The sequence below is a fragment of the Gordionus sp. m RMFG-2023 genome, chromosome 2 (genome assembly GCF_954871325.1).
Source record: "Gordionus sp. m RMFG-2023 chromosome 2, tfGorSpeb1-WG-v2, whole genome shotgun sequence".
Taxonomy (NCBI): domain Eukaryota; kingdom Metazoa; phylum Nematomorpha; class Gordioida; order Chordodea; family Parachordodidae; genus Gordionus; species Gordionus sp. m RMFG-2023.
Genome location: NC_088776.1, coordinates 12,079,711 through 12,091,219, shown reverse-complemented (window position 1 = coordinate 12,091,219; position 11,509 = coordinate 12,079,711). Strand labels below are relative to the sequence as shown.

General features: G+C 26.4%; 1 long non-coding RNA gene across 1 annotated transcript; it reads left to right on the top strand.

Annotated features, from left to right (window-relative positions):
* Positions 1-2,039: 2,039 nt before the first annotated feature.
* Positions 2,040-2,841, top strand: LOC135924948 (uncharacterized). Its single transcript, XR_010571459.1, has 3 exons — positions 2,040-2,214; positions 2,255-2,358; positions 2,398-2,841. It is a non-coding gene; the product is annotated as an uncharacterized LOC135924948 (long non-coding RNA).
* Positions 2,842-11,509: the final 8,668 nt, after the last annotated feature.

Sequence of the window (11,509 nt, the reverse complement as noted above, 5' to 3'; positions counted from 1 at the left end):
GGTAGAATTTTTTCGTAATAACTATAAATCCCCATGCTTGGGGAAAATATACGAGTATGTCTTCTCCTTACCTCATTCTAATGCCTCATCCGAGAGCATTTTTAGCCTGATAAGGACTGCCTGGAAAAATGAGAGAAATCGGATTGCTTTAACAACATTAGAGGCCAAACTAATGGTTAACAAATATATAATATGTCATGCCAGGAATTTTATATATATCTCAATAACGACGGTAAACATTTAGTTCTATTATCTAAATCTCAAATAAAATATAATTAAGTTTTAGCAATGGCGCCATAAAATTTATTGTCAATTTTTAACTGTAAAGATGAACACATCTGCAGCATAATTTTGTGAATCTTTGTTAAGATTCTTCTGATTGCAACTACACATTAACAGCATGTAGTAGATTTCCTACATGTGAAATCATTCCTAAATATACCTATGAGACAGCTTTTATAATCTTTATATAAGTAATATTATTTTAAAGATTTATAAAATTTTATCGATGGCGGGTATTCGGAACATATCGCAAACAATATTGTGCTGACTCAATTCAGTAAATACACTCTGTTTTTACCAAATTCACTGAGGCATTATCAGATCAGAAAGCTGACATGCATTTTATTGATAATCTCGAATCTACTATATTTACCATTATATGGTTAGCTATGTCTTTAGATTTTTCACTATTTGAGGGGAAAAAATTTAATAGTTTTATTGAAACGACCTTTATTTTTTTGAAATAGCGGAGGATCAAGAATTAGATGCATCTGTTAGAATTGCATATGTATGCCCATCTTTCAAATCGTCAAGAATTGACCGCCTGGATTTATCCCCTCCTAAAACATTGATGATAGTCTTGCTCATTTTTGTTCTACAAGCATAGTTTTCATTTATATTAGAGTTGTTAAATATTTTGGAAAAAAGATTCTACCAACATTGTGATGATAAGTATCTCTGTGATGTTGTACTACAAGATAAGTGATTACAATTTCCGCAACTGTAGTTGCATTTGTATTATTTCTTATTTTTGGAGTACCTTATTATGTATTTAAACGTGATACGTTATAATTAAGAGCCTATCCCTAAAATGTTATACACACACACGGTAGATTTCCAATTGCGGTCGTTTTGCGGGACATTCTAAAATATATTTTTAACTGTAAAATTAAAATCATTTTTTTTATAAAATTTTATCTTGTTTACATTCTTTTATATTTAAAAAAGATCGTTGGTTTTTTTTATAAATTAATATATTTTTAATAAAAAAAATTTTTTAAACAATTTTTATATTTCTACCGCAATTTTCATATTTCTCCCGCATAATACCAAATACCTCCCGCAATTTGAAAATTTTGACCTGGCAACCCTGCTCACAAACCCCAATCCGTCACAAAATGCTTATATCTAAAAACTACTCAACCGAAATATATGAAATTTGGAATGATTCTAAGATATATTTGATGAAGATATTGAAGAATCCAGATCATACTATTTAACCGTTTTTATGTAATATCAATTCTAGCATGCCTGGGGTTTCATATACCCCACCAGAGTATTGAAGGGTTAAATAAAATAAAATTTTAAATCAACTTTATCGACTTATTTAACAAATTCAAGCTCACTTAAGGAGCTCTCTGAAATCAAATTTATTACTATGTTCATGTTCGTAATGATGTATAGCACTGAACATAATTGATTTTTTTTTATCTGAATATTAGATCGCTTAGTAATTATATCCTTGTATACAAATTGTTTTTCACGATTAATGTCTATATCATCGTCCTTGAATGCATATATTGTTAGAAATAAGATCTTAGTTTAAATCCAGCAAGGACCAAATCTTTTTTTCTTAAGATAAATAATGGCTTCTGTGCCACGGAATCATGGAATATCGTAAATGATGGTGTAATTTTATTAATATATATAAAAATTAGGACTTATCGTATTTTAATAAAAATTGATTTTTGTTTGAAAAACTAAGTTATTGTTTAGCAAAATATTAGACAACGCTATATATCATTAATAGTAAAAATAATAGAAATGAAAATATTTTATTAACTTATTTAAAAATTTAGTTTATTCTGATGGATCTCCACGATCTAAATCTGACCAAGTGGCTTGATTCATCTTCTATTATAACATCAAAATTGGAAGGCAATATAAAAGATCATTTCAGTTTTATTAAGGATTTAGTTAATGAAAATAAAAGTTTATTTTATTGATATTATCTTAATAGAAGGATCTTAAGATCAAGTTAATACTAAAGATATGGAAGCATTATCTGACGATTATAATATGTTATCCCAAAAATTAAAAATAAGAAGTGATGTTTTTGCAAATTTTAAATCCCAAGTTATTTTAGTTTATTATTCAATAATAAATATTACATAGATTCTCTCACAAGATGATGTAAAAGATGTTCTAGATGATATTAAAAAGTTTGAGGGTATTGATGAAACATCTGATGAGAAAATAACTAAAAATTTGAAAAGAAAACATAAAAATATATCCTAATTATATATGTTAATATAAAATTTATATTATATGTTATATTACATAATAGTATTTAAATAAATATTTAGATTTATCTTTATTTGTATAATGAAGGTAAATGCTACTTAATAGCTAACTCAATATTTTATCTAGGAAAGTATTTCTCAGGCTAGAAGATTTAGTTCATAGATGACACCAATGTTTGGAGTATCTATTATCAAAATCTTGAGGCTTATGCAATATTTTCCTAGCTAAAATATTTAGATAGCTCTTTTTAAAAATTGTCTCAACTTAAATTATTTAACAACACTAATATTTAGTGCTCATATCTTAAATTTTCATTTAAAACACATAATGAATTAATGAAATCTAGGGCCAGTGTCCCTTTCTATCATTAATTATAAAGAAAATAATTTACATTTATTTAGACACAATTATATATTTTTAATGCAATGAAAATAAAAGTTTTTAAATTAAACATTTCACATAAGTGTAAGTCTTATGATATTTTTAAAAAAATCAGAGTTGTGCTTAAAATTTTAATCAAATCTTTGATATAGATATTTTTAATATTAAAAAAATAAAAGATATTGTGATGTCAAGGCACATAAGGTCCTACAAAATTTCTATGGAAATATATTTCATACTTTAAATATTGATTTTATTCCCTATTAACTTTCTCTATGATAAAGTTATGCTTTAAATTTATACTCAGCAGTTATTTTGGTTATTTATTTTACTCTATTTAAAACTATAATAAAATTCGAATATATATGGATCTGGATACTTAAATATGCGATGGGTTAAAAACTTCATTTACTACTATTTGAATTCACTTCCTGATATATTTTATGGGTTGCAAGCTGAGATGGTATTTAACTGTTATGTATAACAATTAAGTAATACAATCCTAAGGTTAACATTTTATAATAGTTTAGTACTATTTCTATTATTTTGAAAAAATTTATATTGATTCCTTCCAGAGATTCAAATCACTGATAAAAATACTCCAATTTTAAAAATTGTTAAAATTCTTTAAAAAAATACATTTTCAAAATTTTCACCAGTTGGAGCATTTTATTAAAAATTGGCATTTTTGTCCGGGGTACTTTTGACATTTTTGTCTGTAATTCTGAGAATCCAAACCCTTTAGCCACTATTAACATATTTATCAAATCTAAACCATTAAAAATTTTGTCATCTGAGCCTGTGTCGAACCTCTAAAAAGGTACATAAATTGCTTTGAACCTCTTGACAACCTAACTCTTATAAAGATTATTTACAATCAATTTTGATTGGTCGATTAGTATAAATCAACATTTTTATAATAAATATTTGGATTTTAAATTAATACTATTTTGTTATAATTCATAAATTAGGTATATTTATAGCAGGGCTTATATAAAAATTTTTTGGCCCCACCCAAATTATTTAAAAATTTGTATTTTTCGTCTCAGTCGTTTTTAATCAGTTCCCACCTGGCCCATATTATTTTCAAAATAAAATTTCGGCTAGGTCCGGGTGTATAAATTATTTTGGTATTAAAAACCAATTTTCGGCCCAGATTTTAATAAATATACCAATAATCAATTAGTATCTAGTAACTTTTTTTATCTTCTTTATTCTTAAATAAAGATTATTTTTATTAAAACCAAAAAAAGAGTACATTTTCATTTTTAGCAAAAAATATTTTATTTTGTAATGTATGATTGATTGACTAAATATAAAAATTATAATAATCAATCTCGAAATTTATAATTATTTTATTTACCTATTATAGTAAGGTGTAAAATGACAAATTAAAATGTAGTTTAGCTGGAAGAGCGGCTGATTAAGATAAGCCGCACCTCCAGACTCGCTGCCGATTTTTTTTTTGGCGTTGCGATGCGTGTAAAATTTTTAAAATGCTATTTAGTTATATGTATATATTAAATTATTATTTTTAGAATTTTTTTAGCGGTTTTGGCTCGGTTCAGGTTCGATAAAATACCGGTTAATAGCGATTTAACGGTTAAGTTTGTATCATTGCAGACTTTAAAATGGAACTATGAGAAAATGATTATGATATATTATATTATACAATTTTTAAATAATAGTAATGGAGTTTTAAAATATTCGGCCGGTTTATAGGAATTTTTTTTTGGCCTGGCTCAGTTGAAAATGAATTTTCCCCGCCCAGGTTTATTTTAAGAAAGAAATACACGTTAGTTATTTTATGTAGACGATTTAGTGATAAAATTTAAAGAATGCACTTCTTTTTTTAGGAACCGAACTTGAACCCTAAACCTATATTTTTACATGACCCTGAACATATATTAGTTGCAGTTCCTGGTCCCTGGTTCTTCCCTGCCTAGAAATTTATTTCAGTCCAATCCAGTTTTATTTAATATAAGTTTTAGTTTTTTAATAAATAATTATTAATATTTTAAAAATAAAAATCACAAATTATTTTTAAAAAGTTGAATTTATTTATTTAATTATAAAACATGGATATTAAATTAAGGTAACATAATTTATAAATCGGTGCTATTTATTTCTTTTAGTTGGATTCCTACTATTGATAAAACTTTTACCATTTTGAGTGGTAGGCAACCCAAAGAATAGCAGAAAAATGTTAAGAATAAATAAGTAAAACAAAAATTAATTGATGTGTCTTTCTTATTATCTAATTTTGAATCGAGATTTAAATAATTCTCACAATTCGAAATAGTTTTATTTCCTACAATTTTACTATTTTTATTTATAGAATTATTTATTTTCTGTTTATTTAATAGATATAAAGTAACCTTAGTTAAAATCTATGAAAATTTTTAATCTAGTTATATCAACAAAATATTTATATAAGATAAAAATAGAGACCCTTTAAAAGTAATGGCAAAAAATCAGATCTGGGTTGCTAAAATTTTAACAACCGGTTAGCTGAAAAATTATACAAAAAGGAGTTGTTCCATACTTACTCAATTGCCTTATGCTTTAGGATTCGCTTTATTGAATCCAAGTTGTTTTTTAATTCTTAATATCTACTTTTATACATAATTGTTAAATAATTTTCTAAAAAAAAAATTAAAATCGTCAAAAATATTTATTTCAATCTATTTAATCATATTAATTATACCAAATATTTAACATATTTTTTATTTTATACAATATTCAGTTTTGTTTGGGTTTAAGTATTGCCTCTGCCGCAAGTCTACATAATTAATGGCACAGAATTTTAGGTGAAGAGGGGGGTTTTATGATCGAGTAGATTATCATAAAGTTCGAAATAGAATTTACCGTTAACTTATTTATATCCCTAGTTGCTTCATTCAATAAGTTGAAGCTAAGTATGGTGTCTGCTACAAGGGAGATATTATTTTTCCGAAGTGGCAAAATATTAATTTTGTGCCTAATAACCATTTTCTACAGTTTATCATTTTTAAAAGTGAAAGTTTCTTGCTCGGATTAAAAAGTTCACTTTTAAAAGAGGCCTGTTAAGGCCAATAAAAAAGAGTTTATTTTCAAGCCTGGCCAGGAATATTTAAAATTTATTTTGAATAATTTTGGTCGTACCAAATTGTTCCGAAGGAAAATTGAAAAATGTGAGCAGTTCATAAATAATTCCGTTATATGATTCTCCAAGTGATCAATTGATATAATTTATATTAATTAAAATATCGAACCGACCTGAATTTGTAATTTTTAAAGTCATAGCATTTTTTGACTCGTTCTGGGCCTGGTAGTCAGCTCTCTGACTTAAATTAAATTTTGCACTTTTTTCCGTCGCAAGATTATTCTGTGAAATTTTAATTTATAAGCTTTTAAGAAATCAATCGACCTCGATTGTATTATCGGTCATTAAAAGTAATTATTATATAGAGATTTCTTAACATCTAGCAACTCCCTGAGATTTTTATTTCTGGAAGAAAATGATTTTATAACGCAGAATAATCTACCTAAAGTACTATGTGGAGTGTTTTTTTGTTATATCCTTGTGAATATCTAATTTTATACATTTTTTTAAATTAAATTTTGAGAAACCGTTCTATTCAATTCATATTTTTAAAGGTGCATATAAATCGGTGCATTAATTGGTTCACTCCTAATTAGTAAATAGTACAGGTAAAAATTTAACTATCGGTTTGAGATAACCGGTGCACAACTGGAAAAGAGTTGCTGAAAATAGTCAGATTTTAATCACTGGTAGAAAAAAATCACCTCACGATATCAAATTTAGTCTTCTATTTAAACAAAACAAATATAATCATTAACCTTACATTTTCAAAACCGGATAAAAAGAAGGTTTTGCAAGAGAGAGAATGGGTATCTATACATATTTAAAACCCTTTTAGCTAGTAACTAATGTCTAGTTTTAAATGAATCATAACTTATTTAAAATTTTCTATTTAAAGTTAAATAAATCAATGCTATAAAAAGTTTCGGAAATATTCGGACATAACGAGCGATTTTATAATGCTTACCTTTTCAACGGTGATATCGATATATCTTTCCATTTATTTAAACTCCATCTAGTTTTAATTTAAATAGTCTTAGTTTTATGATACTTCTTTAAACAGAACATTAAGTGTTTTACAAGAATAAATATAGAACTCCCTTTTTATTCCAAAACCTTTCATTAAATCCGAAGCAGATAATAAAATTTTGAAAATTATTCTTAGGGCGTAAATAATAGGAGTGTGATTATCTACTTAGAATACCCAGAAATCCTAGAACTTTGAATTTCAAAATATTTAATTCGGCCCGAAACAGAATAGTAGTAAGGAGCAAATAATAATAGCAGGCCTATTCAAGAACATATTTGAGTGTACTCGTAATCAGTATCGTTGAGTGGACTCTGAATCAAACTCAATCTGAAGGAGAGTCATCTAGTCGACTCTAAATAATAATCATCGAGTCAACTTAATCAGACTCATCGAATCGACGAAAACAGATTCATAGAACAAACTCATGCAATATTTCGCCCAATTTAAAATTATGTTTCAGAACTTCAACTTGTTTACAGAGTAACGCTCTCTAACAACGCTACCCCTAAAGACAACGTCTACGTGATGGGAAAAAATTTGAAGACAACATGCCTGAATTTATCCACTACATCCAAATTTTTTATTCCCTAGCCCTAAAAACCTACACCTTAAAAATAAGTAAGGAGGCAAATGTCTTCTACACCACTTTATTTAGGCACTATTTAGGCGAGTAAGAGGTTTAATAAAAGGATAAGGGTTAAATCTATACGAGTTGCTTCCAAAAATATTTCTCTCATAAAGATTAATGATTGATATTATATTACTTTTCTAAAATGGTAGTGATTAATTGGCTAATTTAAAATAAAATAGATATCACTACTTTTAAAAGTAGCTTTTAATAATCATATAAAAAAGAAATAATAAAATTTGCATCAAATTCAAAATCTGTGTATTATGAACAATGATATTATCATTGATTATGAACAAAAGATAAGTCCTAAAATAATTATTCATTTTGTTATAAATTAAAGATAAAAATGAAATTGCAAAACGAAGGAGTAAATAAGATACTTTAAATTTTAAAAAAAATAAAATAATAATGTATTCGCAAATTGTGTTGATTTTAATTAGGAAAAAAAGAAAGGATATTTATTATTCGACTTTTGTAAAAGCTATAATTTTTTTTTTAAACTCAAAAATTCGTTTTGAAACAAATTATTTATACATAATCACGTATAATATGATTATTGGAGTGGCTTTTCTACTTATGTTTTTATCCGAAAAATGTGAAAATCGACTATGAAACTTCAAATAATATATAAATTTTTTATATAGATAAAGAAAAATTAAAATCGATATATCAGAAAAATTAATGTCAAATATACTATTTTTATCTAAAATTTGATGTACACATTAATGAATTTTTTAACAACTTAATTTTTATTTAATCAAGTAGAGTCTCCAGTAATTCAATAACGAGAAATGTTCGTTTTAGGGGCAAAGCTCTCAGTACCACTGTAGCCAATGACGCTGAAGCCCTCCTTATAACTCAAATATAAAATGATTCGAGGATAAAATGGATAATGACTATATATGCTTCATAGAGTACCTCTCGAGATACCTCCCTCTCCCAGCAACATTCCAAGGCCTAATGCGTTATTTGTGGGGGGGGGGGGGCTTAAATCATTATTAGCTTGGGGGGGGGGGCGTGGTTAAAGTTTTAAGAGGGTATAAGAATATCTTTATAATAATGAAGTATTTATCATCAATTGATGCCGATTGCCAAAGATTATATTAAATAATTATATTTAGATTAATATTAATTTTTAATTGAATAGAGGAAATCCAAATATCAAAAATATAATCTCCCCTCCCCTACGCCATGCCCATTAATCGATTATTCGATTAAATAATCAAAATGAAGAATAAAAAATATTTTAATTAATTCTTACAAATTAAAAAAATATGTCAGTCATTTGACGCTGTTTTTTTATCTCTATTGTGCTAGTTTATTTATTTTTCAAATATTGACACCTTTCATGCTAAAGAATCCTTTTAAAAAATTAAGAATGACTTTCCATTATTTTTAAATTTTAAGACAAGCTTGCATTAGGAATATCAAACAACCTTAAACGATGCAATTATTCGAGTTTAAAATGCTCACAATATTCTTTATGTCTTTATAAGAAATATACTCATTAAAATTCATAAAATACAAAATGATAATCAGCCGATGTCGATTTCTTAATTCCACTAAAATAACATAATATTAGGGAAAATTTAAAGATTCTTACAATATATAAATTTTTACTTAATAAATTAACTTTAAATATTAACTAAAAGTACAGACAGCGGGGAAAGAAAAGCTTTACAAAGATAAGCAATATTGAAATAATTTTGTTTTCGTTAGGTTTTCACAGGTTAACCATTATCGGGTGTTCAATAGTTTCCTTAAAATAATAAAAGTCTAGAATGGGTTAAAATAAATTTAATCGAGTCAGGCATTCATATTAGAGTTCGTATTCAAATAAATCCACCATCATTAACCCGAATAAGTTAATTAGTTGCGTTATTTTATTAAGTTCTTTCACAGGTTCCCTATGGAAACTTTGTTAACAATTTTTAAACTTAAAAATCATTAAAGATATTTCGAATCATAAGTGTTAATTTATTAATGTTGTTTTTAGAAAAGCAAAATTTAAAAAAGATTTATTATCGCAACTCATCTTATCCCATGCCACGGGATCATTAAGCTGGCTTCAGAAAAAACCTGGTCTCACTGGATTCGAAGCCAGGTCGAGGTTTATAAAGTGATATCTCAATAAATGTCAATAACAACTGAGCTACAGACGCTACTCGTAACCGCAATTTATTTATATATATGTATTAAATTACGATGCTATCTAATATTTTATTAGATTATAAATTCGTTTGTAATATTTTAGTTTCAGCCTTCACAAATTTTCGTCAAAATTAATTTTTCAAATATTATCACTATATAATTTTATCCCCATTCATTATTGCAATAATTTTCTTAAAGTCAATGAAAAGAATTTATCATTTTAACATTTAATTTTGTAAGAAAAAAATGTATGTGAAAATGGCAACACAGAGGCAAAAAATAATTTAAAATTTATCGAGTAGAGGAAAAGGTGATATTTAAAATAGATATTATAGATTAAATAAAATAATAATATTTAACAAATTGAACAACAGAAAGAGAAAGCAAATTTCCAGTTTGGGAATTCATTTAAAGCCCTCAGGATAAAATACCAGAATTGTAATGAGAACTGTTTTCTGAAAAATATCTAGGACCCGAAACCAGAAGCTGAATTTATTTTAAACTCGGTTCTAACTAAACTCTCATGAAAATAAAACATTTCGAGTTTCCTTTACCAATCTTTATTTATTTTTTTCCATCCATAATAGAAAATATTAATATAATTACATTAATGGTGACACATTAAAAATTTCATTTAATTTTTTATAATTTTTAAAATTTTTACCGCAGAAATATTATTTTTTTGTGTCATTAAATTATTTATTAACTAAATTTAAGCAATAGCTCTTCTCAATATAGAACGCGTTTGAAATACCTAAATCTCATAAATTAATTTTTAAAATTTGAAATAAAGTTTTTGATTTTATATTTCAATAACTCTATCCTTTCTTATTCTTATAAGAGGAATAAATTCAAGATTTATTTCTTTACATGTCATCTTTGAATATTTTTATAAGAAAGAAAAAATTAATCGAAAATAGAAAAAATAATTTTTTTAAATTTATTCAAGTCATTATATCCTCGTTTTCAAAGATATCCATTGGACAGGATTGTTTGATGTTTGCTAGAGATATTTTAATTGTACCATTTTTAATCATACCAATTGTAGATTTTTTTAATGGTATACATTTTAAATAAAAGTGTGATTAAATCGAGCGATATCCGTAAATATTTACCTTAAAACCGCACATGGGGAGGAGGTGGGATCAGAGTTGGGCAGTACCGCGAATACTTGTATCTAAGATACAAGGTTCTTTTTTATCTTGTACTCAGTATCTTTTTGACATTATTAATAAGATACTAGTATCTGTATCTAAGATCCTTTATTCTGAAAAGAATCTTGCATCTTTTTCATTTTCTTGACAAAAGATACAGATACAGATTCTTTTTAATATTCATGTTTAAATTTTACATATCACAGTATATATTTCTTCGAGAATCTTATATTAATTTCCTTCGTTTTTTTCACCATAAATATAATGTTAAAATTAGCTGGAAAATTTACAACTCATAATATGGTAGATATAGTGTTGTTAAACGGTTCATTTTGAGCCGATTTTTTAAAACGGCTAACTCAATATTTTAGCCAGAAAAATAGTGCCTAAGCCTCGAGATTTCGTTAATGTATGCCTAGACCTTTGTTCATTCTATGAGCAAAATCTTCAGGCTTGCGTAAGATCTTTCTGTGTGAAATATTGAGTTAGCCGTTTTTAAAAATCGGCTCAAAACGAACAGTTTAATAACACTAGGTAGCAGTGGCGTAGAC